Source organism: Chiloscyllium plagiosum, chromosome 25 (genome assembly GCF_004010195.1).
Source record: "Chiloscyllium plagiosum isolate BGI_BamShark_2017 chromosome 25, ASM401019v2, whole genome shotgun sequence".
Taxonomy (NCBI): Eukaryota; Metazoa; Chordata; class Chondrichthyes; order Orectolobiformes; family Hemiscylliidae; genus Chiloscyllium; species Chiloscyllium plagiosum.
This window is the reverse complement of record NC_057734.1, coordinates 29026093-29043190: the sequence shown is the minus strand read 5'-3', so window position 1 is coordinate 29043190 and position 17098 is coordinate 29026093. Positions and strand designations below refer to the sequence as shown.

General features: G+C 41.9%; 1 protein-coding gene across 2 annotated transcripts in view; it reads left to right on the top strand.

The window, feature by feature from the left end:
* LOC122562703 (transmembrane protein 132C-like) overlaps positions 1-17098 on the top strand; it is a 1065724-nt gene that overhangs the window by 192653 nt on the left and 855973 nt on the right. The window contains exon 1 of one of the 2 annotated variants that reach the window (XM_043715796.1): positions 10414-10469. The exons of the other annotated variant lie outside the window; for it this stretch is intronic. The gene's annotated coding sequence lies outside the window, so the exon portion shown is untranslated. Of the gene's footprint in view, positions 1-10413; positions 10470-17098 lie in introns of those variants that run through there. 2 annotated transcript variants of the gene reach the window in all.

Below are 17098 nucleotides of genomic sequence, written 5' to 3'. Positions count from 1 at the left end.
CCCATAAATACCCCTTGGCACAAAAGGTAAAATCAAACACAGGGTCTTACAGGAGAGACGTCATAGAGAGATTAGCATGAACCTGGTTCTTTGGTCCAGCAGCTTATTTTCAATACAACTGCTGAAAACCAAACCAAACCAGAGAAAAGCTAAGCTGGGAGTACTGGCTACTCCCCTTTCATTGTTTTTTCTAAATTTGAGAGTTTTTTGCCTGAGGCAGTACCTGTTAGCTATTATCAAACTAGCCCTGAAACTCGATAACCCCAGACTTTTTGTAGTCTGTGTCTTTTACGACCTCTCTGGGGAAAAAAAAACAAGGACAACATAACCTTATTAAAGGAGTGGCATCATCACACAAGTCTGCCATTGCCAATTTGTTTGAAGTCAATTCACCAGTTTTGGAATCCTCTTCGGCTGCACTCCTACTCTCTGGCTTAACCATGACACCTCAAGTCTGCACCTCTGATAGAGCAGCAAGACCAAAAGTCGTATTACCAGCTGCTTTCCCAGCCACCTGTGCTGTTCAGGATAGCAGAGGGGATGAACACTAAGTTCCAACTGGAAGGAGGTGAAACCTGTAACACTGGCTCTATAGGCAGAGAGGGTCAGGTCTTTTGACATGTTTAAGCACCAATACCTCAGGAGGGCTCAGTGTTCATAGCAAATTGTTGCTGACAGCCTGGAATTGGACCTCCTTCACAGTGAACTCTTCTCGTGGGCATGCTTTGGCAATGGCCCATCAGTGGGTTCCTACCTCTCTTCAATGTTGTATGATCTGTACCCTGCAAGGAGAGAGAGCAGAGAGGAATGAGTGTCAGGAATGGCTTCTTGGGATGGAAGGGAAGGGTAATATTTGTGAACGATGTTTGTCAGGTATTGGTGCAATAGGGCAATGGGTTCAGGGTGAGCAGAGGAGACATCCAATTTCCAAAGAGAGAGTGAGTGTCACTGCAAGGTGTATGGTTCTAAGGAGTACTGGAAAATACTGGGAAAGTCAGAATGTAAGGCTGTGCATACCATTGGGATGCCATTCATAAGTCATGTCTTCCTTGCTCACTGGGTCCATTAGTACACTTGGTTCCAGGTTGACAGGACTACACTCCTGCTGCTGGTCTCTTCAGCTACTACCATCTTCACCTTCCTTTTAGGTGAGCTCACTTCATTGCAGTCCTTCACATCCTCCAGCAGGACTTCCGGGTAAGAGCGTAAGGAGGAATCTTCATACGACTTCTCCCTATTTGATGGCTATTGTACCATGTAAATGCTGTTGGGAGAACCCTTAACTCAAAACAACCTTCCTTTTTTGCATGTCTGGTGTGGCATCCTGCCCATCCTGCCTGATTGGGAACCCAGAGATTAGACAGTAATGCCATGGTTCAGTTAAACAGCTGTGTCTCGCCCACTGAAGCATCAACAGATTTTCAACTCTCTACAGCTCTTGCTGTTTCAGTAGGGACTATCATTTGAATGTTCTGCTTAAAGTAACAGTTAACTGACAGTTTGTGTCTCTGACAATAAAAATAAATACGCGTGTGTCACATGGCTAGAAATGTGTGCAATAAAAAAAACAGGAGCAGGAGTTTGGAGATTAACAAAACGTGACGAAGGTTTGCAGTTTTTGGTCAGCATGATGATGATGATGATGTCTGTTCCTCCAGAATGCTGGCCTTTTATGTTCTGAACTTTCCCTCCAGCCTGAAATCTCAATGCCTTCACAATATTGAGAACCAACTTCATTCTCAGACTCCACATTAAAATGAACCAACAATTCTGCAGCCTGTGCCTCCTTAAGCACCATCTTGTACACTACCTACATCCCTGATCACGTCAAGGCATTGACTGCTTGCAACTCTGTGCACCAATCTTGATTCCAATCCTTCCCCTATTTGTCCCCTTCCATTCCCGAAGGATGGATACCCAACTGCACATTCTATCGTACATCCTCTGCTCATCTGCCTCCAAATTGCTGCTTGTTTCTGTATCTTTTGCTCTTTGTTTGGGCACCATTCAGATTGTTGAACTTGGTGAGGTCACTTTTGGAACGTTATGTACAGTTCTGGTGTCCCTGCTATGGGAAGGATATTATTAAATTGGTCAGGGTTCAGAAAAGATTTACTAGGATGTTGCCGGGAATGGAGAGTTTGAGTTATAAGGAGAGACTGGATAGGCTGTGACTTTTTCCACTGGAGTTTAGGAGATTGAGGGGTGGCCTCATAGGGGTTTACAAAATTAGGAAAGGCGCAGACATAAGGTGAATAGCAAAGATCTTTTCCCTAGTGTGGAAGAGTTCAAATGTAGGGGCATATTTTTAAGGTAAGAGGAGGAAGATCTCAAAGGGACCTGAGTGACAACCTTTTCACACACAGGATGGTTGTATGTGGAATGAACTGCCAGAGAAAGTGATAGATGCAGGTATAGTTTCAACATTTGGATAGGTACATGAATAGGAAAGGTTTCGAGGGAAAAGGGCCAAATACAGACAAATGGTACTTGTTTAGTTTTGGAAGCTTGATTGACATGGACAAGTTGGACCGATGGGTCTGTTTCCATGCTGTATGACTTGATGACGCCACATGCTTGTCCTCAGGTAATGACCCTGAACATTTGACATTTCTCTCACATACTTCAAAGTTTTTGAAAAGCACTATGTATTATCATGTGCTTTCCATCTCTTGCTTCCCCAAGTTCTACCTCTCCAAGGTGTTCGTGACTTCACCTTGAAATGATATCCTCCTTGAAGGATTCTGTACAAATACAAAAATCATGTCTAGATTGGTTTGTGCAAAGCTTCTGTTATGGTGTGTACTCAGGATGAGAAAGAGTTAACTTTCTTGACCTGTTCTCTTACGAAAATCATCCCCATGTCACCACTCTACCTTCCAAATAAAAAAATAACAGATCTAACGCATGCTTAGCTCAGAATGATGAGGAGACGTTCAGCAAACCATTCTGTTTTTGCAGGTTAGAATGTCATGAAGTATTTCACTGTGAACTTGGTGTGCTGACCTCCACTGAGTATGCCATTAGAATGTCCTTGCACATTATCAATTAGTCGTATTGTACCTTATAAGAACAGCTTTTTAGACATGACTTATAACTGGCCTTTTGTACTGATCCTTTTTAACTACAATTTACAAATTTTATCTTCCATGTCTTCATGTTCATGGGTGCTCCATACTATAATCTACTTTGAAGATTCATGCTGCAGAGTTTATGCTTTTTTGGCCTCTGGTAATTCGGCATTTGCACAGATAAACGATGTTAAGAACTGCATGGGTTTTTAACTGTATGGGCATTCCTTGTAAGTGTGTGAGTGCGCAATTTCTTGATTTCTCTAGCTAATCTTCATGATATTTATTAAGGAAATATGACCCAAAACCACATGGGAAGTTGCCTTTTAAAATTAATGGACTAGAAAGGCCCTTCATTAAGTAAAGCTTTGTGTTTCTGGAGCTTCATGGATTGTTAATTCTTCACCAGTCAATGGACCAAAGCTAAACTGAAAGGCATTTTATCTTTGAAGCATTATTGTAACATTCAATTGACTTCAATTAGTGCATACAATACCATCTGACTGGACACTGTGGATTGTGGAAAGTGACTAATAAAAACTTGTTTGTGCTTGTAATTATAACCATCTCCACTCTATGTACTATGATTGTGACAATCATTGGGCACAGTTGCTTTTTGAGGGTATTTGTGAATGTATGTGAGTAGGTGTATGTAATTGAGATCTTTAATGGCTGTCATATCTATTGCATATATAGTCAAAAACAACTACATTATTAGATCATAGTACTTACTTAATAGTTTGCAAATTGAGAATGCTCTGTTGTCTAGTACAAACATTCAAACTAAAACATATAAACATTATCCAGATCGTTGCTGTGCAGCTTGCAAAGTAGATTGCGCTGGTAGATAATAGAGTTGAAATTTTTATCAGGTGATACTGCAAAAAGTGGTCTGGGGAGAATGGGAGGGGATGGTGGTGGGATGAGGACAGGTACCTGCATTGGACTGTCCACCTATCCTACATATCACCTGATGTTAGATCCACTATGATCTCTAGAATTAGTGAGAATGAGTGGCTGTTTTAATACCACCTTTCTCTGCCACTGACAAGACAAATTTCTACCCTGCCAGCTTAAAGCTGAATTCTAAGCATTTTTGCATACTTTCCATAACCCATCACCGCAACCAAGTGCCAGCTTAATGTGGTCTGCACTCTACATACTATCATCAACAACACAAACAAAAATGTCTCTTATATTAAAAAGTATTGACAAGCCTGAAAATGTTCTGACTTGCTGATTTTTCAGGGCTGTCCTTGAAGTCTCTAACTCTCAGGGTTATAGATATATGTCATGTCGATGACAACGTGTAACAAGTGCCTGTCCTTTCAATTAGTTTCCCTTCCCACAGGCCATTTCCTGTTTGCTACTGAATCCGCTCCATATCAGCAGGAAGATGGAGATGACTTTTTTAAGCTTATCAAAGATTCAAATTTCTCCAGCACTTACCAGCATCCACAAACGAATCATCTAAGCAATTATCCCATTTCAACAATGTTGGAATCAAACAATTCATACCTGGGTTTCACTCAGGGATTCAAGATGGCACCGACACTCGGCGACTCTCTGTGAGCTCCCTACAGCAGATCTTACTCTAACATTTCTTATAACTGTTATGCACTTTTAAACCTAGATTCTAAGTCTGTTAAACTTACTGATAATGTTGGTCTTGTCAATGTTGATCTTGCTTTATGTTCCTTTTGTGCAGCTGTAACCGTGTAGGCCTTGCTCTGTCTAAGCACCCAATGATCTGTATGTCCTTGATTAACCTATACTACTCACAAAACATAGCTTTTTACTGTACTTAGGTACACGTGCCTACAATAAATCAAATCAAATCAGTTCAGGTCCCCTGACTCAGATTTCAGTCTTTTTACAAAACTCAGATTAAAATAGTAGAATGACAAAAACTCCAACTAATGGTGTCTGATGTATAAACATTTATTGAGAATCTTATAAAATTAACTGTTAAATATTTCAATGTCCACTTGTCAACAACATGTTCTGAATTGTAATGAGACAATCTTGAGTTGACCATTGCCAGTCAGATGAGTTTGGGATTTCCATTACTGTGGTAGACAATTATCCCAGTTTTGTCTCAAAGCTGAAATTGTCACTGTGAAATAAACATTTCTTTCAGACTCAGGTAATCCACCTTGCTTAAAAACTCTTCATTTATTTACATAGACCATATTGGACAGCATTCAGTGAGACAGTGGAGGTTCTAGCTGTGTTGCTCTCTACATAATTTTAAAGTCATCTGAGGCAATTCTGTATGAATAGGTAAGATTTAGAGGGATATGGGCCAAGTGCTGGTAAATGGGACTAGATTAGGTTAGAATATTTGGTTGGCATGGACGAGTTGGATCGAAGGGTCTATTTCCATGCTGTACATCTCTATGACTCTATGGCTCAACAGTTGCTGGAGAATAAAATGACAGGCAGTCAAAAACTGGAAGAAAAGCAATCGATTGCCCAATGCCATTTCTGAGTGGGCCTCAAAAGAGGTGGCAATATTTGTCAAAGAAAAAGTGTGGGAAAAATTATAAATGACACCTGAGTTCATTCATATTCAACAGAACAACTGGGACATAATTTTCTGCAGTTCCATCAAATTACATCTCTTCACAGAGGTACTTACCTGCTTAGAGCAGCAAACTAAATTCTTTCAATGTAAATTTGTGGCTCATTTCACTTCCTCATTGCGTGTATTTTTACACACTGGGTGGAATTTCATGCTTCACATCCCAGGAGTGGACTGTGAAGTGGCGGGGTCCATTTAAAGCAGGAAGGTTTGGAATGCAAAGCCTGTCACCTTCTTGATTGCCCCTTTTAATCTACAAAGAAAGGGTTGAGAATGACCCTTTGGCTAATTGTGAACTGTAAGGGCCTCATCCTGCTGCTGCTGGTATCCCTCCAGCAGCCAGATAAGGGCCTTGGCATTTGAGAAAGCTTACAGGTAAACTCTGGGCATGGCGGTGGTTTGGTGGGAGCCCTGTTTCACCTTGGGTCAATGTGTTTCATGGAGCAACTCATCAGTGGCAAGGGCTACACCATTGGCAAGGTACCTTCCTCCTACCAGCCTTCTGCACCACCTTGCTCCCCACATGCCAAGATCTGCCTGTCCGACCCCTGCCATTCACTCACAATTGCTGTATTCCAGGGCTCCATTGGCACTGCCAGCATTGATCAGAAGTAAGAAACTCTTCCTGTAGGAGACGGACACCTTGATGGCAGCCATTAGACTGTAATATTTCTTGACTCACTCATAGTTTGGGGGTGTCACTGGCTGATCCAGCATTTTTATTGCCATCCCTAGTTGCCTGTGAGAAAGCGGTGGTAAGCTACCACCTTGAAACACTGTAGTCCATGTGTTGTAGGTTGACCTACAATGCCCTTAAAGAGGACATTCCAGGATTTTGACCCAGTGATAATGAAAGAACAACAACATATTTCCAAGTCAGGATTGTGAGTGGCTTGGAAGGGAACTCGTAGGTGGTGGTGTTCCCATGTATCTGTTTCCCTTGCCTTTCTAAATGGAAGTGGTCGTGACGTTTGGAAGATGCTACTACAGAGTCTTGGTGCATTTCTGCAGTGCATCTCATAACTGACACTCACTGCTGTTACTCAGTGCCAAGGGTAGAGGAACGGAATGGCACCACATCTACAAAAAAATCAAGTGGGCTGCTTTAAGCGAGCCATTGTCCTGAGACCATTGTCACTGAGTTTGCAGGTGACACAAAGATAAGTGGAAGGACAGGTAGTGTTAAGAAAGAGGGGAGGCTGCAGAAAAACTTGGTCAGACCAGGAGAGTGGGCAAAGATGTGGCAGATGGAATACAATGTGGGAAAGTATAAGGTTATGCACTATGGTACGAAGAATAGAGGATTAGACTATTTTCCAAATTGGAAAAGGCTTTAAAAGTTTGAAGTAGAAAGGGCTACTTAGCAATCCTAATTCAGGATTAAGGTTAATATGCAGGTTCAGTTGGCAGTTACAAAGGTAACTGCGATGTTAGCATTCATTTCAAATGGGCTAGAATACCGGAATGGATTGGTGAGGCTGTATAAGGCTCTGATCAGACCGCATTTGGAATATTGTGAGTAGTCCAGGGTCTTTTATCTAAGGAAGGATGAGCTAGCTTTGGAGAGGGCCCAGAGGAGAATTACAAGAATGATCCTGGGGATGAAGAGCTTGTTGTATGAGGAATGGGTGAGGACTCTGTGTCTATACTCGGTGGAGTTTAGAAGGATAAGGAGGGGGTTTCAATGAAAATTATAGAATACTGAAAGGCCTGTATGTGGAGAAGATATTTCCACTTGTAGGAGAGACTAGGATGCAAGGGCACAGCCTCAGAGTGAAGGGATGACCTTTAGAACTGGGATGAGGAGGAATTTCTTCAACCAGAGAGTGGTGAATCTGTGGAACTCATTGCCACAGAAGGCTGTGGAGGCCAAGTCATGGAGTATATTTAAGAAAGATTCTTGATTAGTAAGGGATCAAGGCTTACAGGGAGAGGGCAGGAGAATGAAATTGAGAAACATATCAAGATGGAATATCAGAGCAGGCTCGATGGGCTGAATTCCGCCTCTATATATTGTGGTCTTATAACCATATGGCCACCTGTATGGGATTTAATCTTGTTCAGATTTCCAGAAATGACTGTGGTAGAGTTGCCAGTGGCTCTGCAGCCTGCCAATGGGTCTATCAATGCAAGCATTCATTTCTACCCATCATGGATGTCTGGCTATGTCTAGAATATGTCATTATCAATGGTGGTGGGTAAGTAAGGAGCAGATGCAACTTGATTCAGAGAAATGTGACATACATTTTGGGCAGAAAAGAGACAATGAAAGGAAATATTCCCAAATGTGGAAAGCTGAGAACAATGGAGAGATGCATCATTGTGTTTCTTGTGGGAGTGCAGCTTGAGATAAAAGGGTTAATTGATTCCTTTATTTTACATTTAGGGGACACTGAAAGCACAAGCAAATTATATTGAATTTGTTCTAAATATTGGTTAGGGCACAATTTGAGTATTATGTGATGTTATAAGTGTCTTATTATAGGTAGAAGATCAGAGCATTTGGAAAGAAATTTCATGGAAATGTTGCCAGAAAAGGAAAATTGTAATTATAAATAAAGGATAAAATAATTTTGACTTTATTAGTTTTGACAGGGTATTAAGTAAAAGTTTGTTGCTGTTTATTGATCGACTGATAAAGGAACATAAAGTCAAACTTATGGCAAAGGACACAAAATGAAGAGATGGAAGAATTGCTTTCATTCTGAGGGCTATTTTGAAATGAAAACTTTGCCACACATCATTATTGAAGCAGAAATAATAACATTTACACTGCAATTGGATAGGTACTTGAAATAATAGAATTTGAAAAGATAGAGAGAGAGGACAGGGAAATGTATTTGAATGGATCAATTCCACTTGAAAAGATAGCACCAGCACAGGGTATGATGGGCCCAAATAGCCCTCAGTGCTGTAATTTCTGTAATTGTGCAATTTTATAATTATAGAAGTATTACACAGACTTTGAATGGGAACATTATGAGGATGAGCTACTGTGCAAATTCCTATTTCATTCTAGCATTTTAATGGGCACAGATGTACACTTTCAGTGATGGCACATTGCCACCGAGGCAGGATCCAACAGATAAGCATTAACATTCACCTGAGTAGTTTCAGATCTTGGCCACTCAATTGTGAAAAGGAAACCAAAAGCAGTGAGGTGCTTTCCCAAAGAGAGAACCACGAGGTGCTGTCAAATGAGAACCCTCTCTGTGGCTGCTTATGGATTAGTGGGGAAGTATATTAGGTGGAGATTGCCATTTTGCTCTCTGGACTGGTGGCTCAGTGGTTATCACTGCTTCTCACAGCGCTACGGACCTGGGTTCAATTTCACCCTCAGGTGACTGGCTGTGTGGAGTTTGCACATTCTCCCCATGTCTGTGTGGATTTCCTCCCACAGTCTAAAAATGTGCAGGTTAGATGGATTGGCCATGCTAAATTGCTTCGTAGTGTCCAAGGATGTGTACGTTAAGTGGATTAGCCATGGGAAATGCATGGTCACAAGGATAGGGATGGGTCTGGGTGGGTTGTGGAGAGTGTGTGTGGACTCGATGGGTTGAATGGCCTGCTTCCATATTGTAGGGATTCTATGAAATAGAAAGACCGAGTGTTAAAGGCAAAAGGAATGCACGTCATAGAGTCATGGAGTCAATGAGATGTACAGCATTGAAACAGACCCTTCGGTCTAACCCGTCCATGCCGACCAGATATCCCAACCCAATCTAGTCCCACCTGCCAGCACCCGGCCCATATCCCTCCAAACCCTTCCTTTTCATATACCCATCCAGATATCTTTTAAATGTTGCAATTGTACCAGCCTCCATGTATCAAAGCAAAATTTACAAATTTTCCTCTTAGGATATTTTTACACGTAAAGCGGAGCCCTTTGAGTTTATTTGCCATTTAGCAGTCAGGGGCTGACATTAATAGTCCATTGTGCATTCCTTGGGGGTAACACTCAAGATGATGGATTGATTTGCCAATTGACAATAAGTCATCCACACCAGGTTTGAGAAAAGTGGGTTATGAATTGGGTGAAGTGGATGTGGGCAGTAGGTAATAGTCCTGTGGAGGGGAGATGGAGAGAGAGAGAAAATCCTAGACAGGCAATAAGGGCCTCAGCACCTGAACTTTCTCCCACTCACCTTATAACATGCGGATCGAATGAGATCAGAGGTTTCAAAACAGCCAATTCTGGCAAATACAAAATATTCCTACAGGCGCAATGATGCACTTAAAAACATAAAATGGAAGGAGAATGGATATATGTACAGAATGTGGATAATGAGTAGGTATGAAAGGAATTGAAGGGCAGTAATTGCTTAAAGAAAAGGACTGTCCAATCTTAAAAATATTTCAATAAGGATCAGCTGTGAAGCATTTAGGAGGAAGTAATATTTGTTGTAATTATATTACCATTAGTAGTTTCCTCTGTAAGTGGCTGTGTCTTTGTCTTAATGTTAATAGAAATCAGAGGCCTCCAGCTCATTTGAAACTTTGCCTGTTAGTTCCATTTAATTTGGCACTCTGTAACAAAAATCCACTTGAAAAGCTTGAGAACAAAAGCACTCTCAGTGACTAATGAAATGCCTTTCCAGGAAAATACAAATATTTTGACATTTATCTCTTGACGTGATCCCCTTTTGCTCAGCTGGTGCAGTAAGCTCTTAGAAGGACAATCGAGTTTGAGATTTGGATTGATAACAAGAGTAATTATTGAAGCAAATACTGCCCGGAGCTGATGTAGCATGGGGGAGAGCTTGCATTGTTCCTGCCCATCAAAAGCCGAGGGTCTTCCAAATCACGGGTGACAGGTAATTGCCTTCAGTTCTCTGGTGGGTGACAAGTTGCGCTTGAGCAGCAAGCCGCTTTGTCCTAGTGAACAGCACTGACTGTGATCATCTCAAAGTGGATCAGGAAAACGCGACTGAAATGCCGAAGCTTAGAGGCCACCAAGGACATAAAACACAAATAGCGAAAGTGACTGAAGTAAGACAAGTGGTTGTCAATCTCTCGGACTGCAATGGGTTCCTGAGATCTTGGTCTGCAATTTTTAATTGTGCATTTAATTCGAAGAATATTCAGAAGTAGGTTGAGCTCATCCCCAGAGCTCAAAACAGAATAGTTTTTAACTGAAGCATTTTAAAGTTCACATCTGTTTCAGATCTATATTACCCTGATAGGCTACAGGAACTGCCAAAAGGAGAGTAAGCTCAGGATAAGTGCATTTTGTAAGAGTGGGCCCGGATGTGAGTTGACCCAGGCTTTGACAACCGGGTTGACAATTCATTTCGCAGCTAATTAGGCTCGTTGTTGTTATCTGCTGTTCTGTTGCATATAAAAAAGGTGCAGGCCAGTCACTGAAACCAAAGTGTACATCAGCCTGTGTGACAAAGCAGATTGTATAAGGTGCTTATCAGTGCAGGCACAGTGACAAACATCTGTTCCATCCCGCAAAGCAGATGCCGCATTAAATAAATGTTCAAATATAGTGCTGAAATTCATCATAATAACAATAATAGCTTTGTGTTGGAACATTATGGTCATTACTGGGCCTAGGGCAATCATTACTATCTCTTTCCTGGGCTGATAATGAGCTCTTCCAAGCCAGTAATGAGCAGAATGTTCAAACAAAAGGCTTTTATTTGTAACCTTCGTATATACATATATATGCATTGTTTGTACGTGCAATCACTACACTTAAATTTGGAAAACCTGAGAGACAATGATGTCATGTCGACAAAGTAGGTCTTTTGAAATTCTGATGAAAGGGCATTGTTATTGGGAATCTAAAAGCTGTACATGACTGTGACTTGAGGCAGAGCAGATCTGTGGTGTTTGAGGCTGACAGTGTCTGACCAGAAATTTGATTTTAAATCCTCTGACATGTCGTTGCGCTAGCTGATTCGGACTTTCAGACGAAAAGTGATCACCCCCACAGTAGAGAAAATAAAATGAAAACCATCACCTGCTCTTGACAGTGCAACAGCTTAGCATACTTGAGGACAGCGGCTGTCATTTTGCAACTTGCTCATTAATGTTGTGGAAAGGAAGGACAGTACGTTGCAGCCAATTTAATTGCTCACTTACCACGAGTAGGATGATAAGAAGAACTTGAGCAAGTGCTGTGTCAAAATGGCATCCCTTCCTTGTGCCAAGTGGCTCTGTTTCCTGCTGCTGGAGTTCAGTTTATACTGTATTTGTTTCTAAATCACAATGCTGTGTTTTCAAGTCCCATTCCAGGGCCTGACCATGTAAATCAGGGTTAGAGTGGTGCTGGAAAAGCACAGCAGTTCAGGCAGCATCCGAGGAGCAGAAAAATTGATGTTTCGGGCAAAAGCCTTGAAGGGCTTTTGTCCGAAACATCGATTTTCCTGCTCCTCGGATGCTGCCTGAACTGCTGTGCTTTTCCGTCACCACTCTAATCTAGAATCTGGTTTCCAGCATCTGCAGTCCTTGTTTTTAACCATGTAAATCAGGGGTAACGCTCCAGTACATTATTGAGGGTGCAGTGCATTGTTGGATAAATTGTCTTTCAGGCAGGTGAAAGTGAGGACTGCAGATGTTGGAGATCAGAGTCAAGAGTGCAGTGCTGGAAAATCACAGCAGGTCAGGCAGCATCCGAGGAGCAGGAAAATCGACATTTCAGGCAAAAGCCCTTCATTCCTGGCATCATTCCTGATGACGGCTGTTTGCCCGAAATGTTGATTTTCCTACTCCTCGGATGCTGCCTGACCGGCTGTGCTTTTCCAGCACTACACTCCTGTCTTTCAGGCAGGCCAACTTGCCTTTCTGGAAGTCACATGGCACTATTTTAGTGAGGATCGGTTAGCCACGGGGTCCTGGCAACATTTATTCCATGCGGGTGGCATGGTGGCACAGTGGTTAGCACTACTGCCTCACAGCGCCAGAGACCCGGGTTCAATTCCCGCCTCAGGCGACTGACTGTGTGGAGTTTGCACATTCTCCCCGTGTCTGCGTGTGTTTCCTCCCGGTGCTCCGGTTTCCTCCCACAGTCCAAAGATGTGCAGGTTAGGTGAATTGGCCATGCTAAATTGCCTGTAGTGTTAGGTGTAGGGGTATGGGTGGGTTGCAGATCGGTGTGGACTTGTTGGGCCGAAGGGCCTGTTTCCACACTGTAAGTAATCTAATCTAAAATTCCTCAGTCAATATCACACGTAGCACATTATCTGGACGTAGCCGTTTGTGGGAGCTTGCTGTGCACAAACTAACTGCGGGCACTTCCACATTATGACAGTGATTACACTTTAAAAATACTTCAATGCTTTGAAGCCTCCAGTGTTGGTGAAGAGTGCTAAATTAATCTTTGTTAAAATGACAAAAGAAAGACATAAAATAGCGAATTTACTTAGCGTTCATTGATCCATGAGGTCATTGCTTCTGTAGGTGCTGCAAAGAGGCACATTTTCATTATATGGGGTAGAATCTTCCCTTCTCCTCAGATATCTTACTTGCTTACTGAGAAGGTGATGAAGGATCCGAGCTGACTCTTTGGCCCAGGTTTTCAATGCTGCGTTAGGTGTGTCGTGCTGAGAGGAATCTTGGCTCTATGAACCTAGCCTTTAAAAAATGGCCAGCTGCACTCCTGATTGTCAGGCTGAATTTGGGGTTGGCTGGAGCCAGCTGGGAAAAGCCTAAGAGGCTGCCAGTTTCTAAGGCTGGCTGAGTAGAAAGCCTGCCTGGGGATTCCAACACTGTGTACAAAGTTTAAAAATAAACATCAAGTCATAAAACACTCCCCTTGCTCTCACCCCCACATTATTAATGTCTGATAATTTTCAGTGAATGCTCCTGAACCCAGCATCATAGCCCCTCATACCTCTGTGCCAATCTATGCCCCTTGTACATCCTTTTCTTCTCATAACCCTGTGCCACTGTATGCCAATCTATATCCCCATGGTTCCTCATATGGCCAATACCCATCCACCTATTCCTCGTGGCCTTTCATACCCCATATGCCTCCAATCAGTCCACTCACCCCTTATAGTCCCTATGCCAGCTCATAGCCATTATATTTTGCCCTTCCCTTTCCATGCTAGCTCATCTATTATCTCGCATGGCCATATCTCAGGAGACATGGTGACAGAAATTAAAGTTATTAGTTTTTGATGTTAATGTCTTTAATGATGTCACCGTTGAAGAAAATCACCCTCTTGTTGGTACAAAAAAAATCCAATACAGTGGATTTGTTTCAACTAATCTCTAATGAAAACAAACATCTAACATAAGTGCTCAATGATATAAATGAACATACACTTTTGTCATCAATGTCTTATATAGGCACCCCACTGTAATAATATAGTTTGGGAAATCAGTCATGCAGGGTTTTGTATCAGGTACTCCAAAATAGCTAGCACTGTATTTTTTTAAACTCGACATTTTGATTAGTTCCTTGCTAACTTTGCTAGTCCCAAGACATTTATGCACTTTTTATGTACCAACCTAAGGCACTATGTTTATGGATGGTCGTCTCCACAGTTAACAATCCCACAGGATACCTAATGCCCTCCCCACAAAGAAACCCCTGACCCTCATCTTCAAAAGATACTTGATAGTCACACCTTCACCATCCCCTCTCCTGAAAGGATCCTTAACCCCCTCTAAAACTCAGAGTATCCTGAGATGACATCTGCAAGAGTACCTCAGCCCTTGATTGGGGAATCCTGGCTAATTAAAAGAAAACGCACTGAGATGTCTTTGTACCTGGTCTGGCATTTGCACTCTGAAATTCAAAGATGAGGTGCTCCAAAATCCAATTTTCAGTGGAGGAGGCTAGTCATTTCTAGATCAGCCTCTGAGAAACAAACATGTCTGAACTATGCACACTCCAATCCCATGAAAATGAGGAATGCCAAATTCAGAGGTGAGAATTGGGATTTCCAACCTCTTCATGCATTTTTGACACAATGGAGACATTCTCCATCAGAGGCTGGTAGCTCTTGTGCTCAGCAGCAGCACTGTGTCTCCTTCAGAAGGACAGTTTATTTCTCAGTAGCTCTCGTGTTCACTTCCTTGATCATTCACTGCTGATTGATCGGTGCTGATTGATTGTCTCCCCATCTCCTTCCAATACTGAGAGGCAAGCTGCACCACAATGCCAGTCAGGTGGGCCAACTCATTCTTATTTCATCACAAGCCCGGCTAGAATGGGCCATTAAATGGTTCTTCAGTGGTCATTCATTGATGACCTAAGGGCATTAGGATGGGAAGGTCGAGCTCAGATTTATTCAGGAGAAGTCAAGATTAGAGTAGTGCTGGAAAAGCACAGCATCCGAGGAGCAGGAAAATCGACATTTCAGGCAAAAGCCCTTCATCAGGAATGACAGGAATTTCCTGCTCCTCGGATGCTGCCTGACCTGCTGCGCTTTTCCAGCGTCACTCTAATCTTGACTGTAATCTCCAGCATCTGCAGTACCCACCTCTACCTTTATTCAGGATGAGGCAGGAAGGTGACAGTCCTCTGGCCTGTGTCCTTTTTAAAGATGACCGCTTGCTGCCATTTACTCACATACAAGCAGCTGTAACAGGAGACCACAGACTCACAGATAGACAAAGAAAAGGATCACAATACTTGGAAGACAGAGATTCTAATTAAAAAGAAAACAGAACTTTGAAAGATCCTTCAACTTCTGTACTTTATTGTAACATGTTTTTTTCACTCACATCCCACCATTGACATTTACTCCACTGGTCTTCGGTCTATGATTTAATGTCCGCATCATTACAATGGCCTTTAAATTTCATGGACTTTGGTTGATTGCACAGGCATTGAGATTCAGAATGATGCCTGGCTCCCACATCAATTATTTAAACTCATTCCAGCCACAAATGGTACTGACTCATGGATTTTCCAGTTCTCAGACCAGACAAATGTTTTCCCTTATTCATGTCTAAACCAACAGTTGACAAAGTTGTTCAGAAAGTGCCATCTTACTTTCTGCTTCTGCAGTGATGGAAATCTCATTCTTTTGGGTCAGCAATTTGTGGCTTCAACCTTTACTCCAGACTTGTGCACTTAATGCTGGGTAACATTTCAGTGCATTGCTGACAGAGGTGCTCTCTTTCAGCGTCTCCCTCCTGCCTGATTGAATAGGTACAGAAAACTCTGCAGCAATTCTCTGAAGTAGAGCAGAAATTCTTCCATTAACCTCATCAAAATTCATAGAATCAATCATAAAATCCCTACAATGCAGAAACAAGCCATTCAGCCCATCAAGTCCACACTGACCTCCAAAAAGCACCCCACAACCCATTTCTGTAACCTTGTATTTCCCCTGGCTAACCTACCTAGCCTGTACATCCTCAGACACTATGGGGAAATTAGCATGGCTAATCCACCTAAACTGCACATCTTTGGACTGTGGGAGAAAACTAACACAAACACAGGGAGAATGTGCAAACTCCACAAAGACAGTCACCCGAGGCTGGAATTAAACATGGGACCTGGCGCCATGAGACAGCAGTGCTAACCACTGAGCCACCGTGCTGCCCAGTCATGACACAATTGACCCACCAAAGGATTTTGTTTAAATGGAGATATCCACCTAGCTCCTAAAATTGATGCAGTGGAAACAGTATTTAACAGAAACCTTTTAAAACTGCGATAAAGTTGAAGTCATTGCAAACAAAATAAAACATCTTCTGTTACAACAGTGCTGTAATAACAGAAGGCAGCGTCTTCCTTTATAAAAGTGCGCTATAAGTTTTCCAATTAGTTTGTCAGACAGACATTAGCAGGCTTAAGTGACCAACTATTCCCTTGTCATTTCATTGTGATATCATATGGCATTTAATCGGTTTTGACATTGGCTTGTTGAAGTTCATAGTGGATCCATTATAACCAATAAATACATGATGCAACCAAACAAGTCTTTTTTTTAATTTTTCCAGTGATGGATGGGTACAACTGCTAGAAAAGTATACATTTGCTTGTCAAATCGTCACACTCTTGTTGAATATCCAATGATTTCATCATTTTTGGCTCGGATTGCAAAATAGCAATAATCATTTGCCTGTTATAATTTATAAGATCCACATGATCTGCACTGATGGATTCCATAAGATAAAATTTAACAGAATAATTTTCCAGTTGTAAGTTAAGAGAGAGATGAACCCTTCAGAAGACAACTGTTCTATCCCATCGTATCAAAGTGATTGTTTTGGTAGACTTCTTTAAACAATTGCTTCAAGGGGAATAATGGTTATTGCATGTGCATCACTGTCTCCCAGTACATAGCTTTAAAAAAATGTTTCTTTGAATTTTAAACAAATTGCATAGAAAGTGAGCCTTTTTTAAAAAAAAATAATTTTGAATGACATGTCAAGGTGTATTTGGAGGTAGTGGGCCCAAAAATACAAGGAATCTCCAACAAGTCCCAAGGGAGTTGTCATGATATGTTCTCACCTCAGATGATGGCAGGCA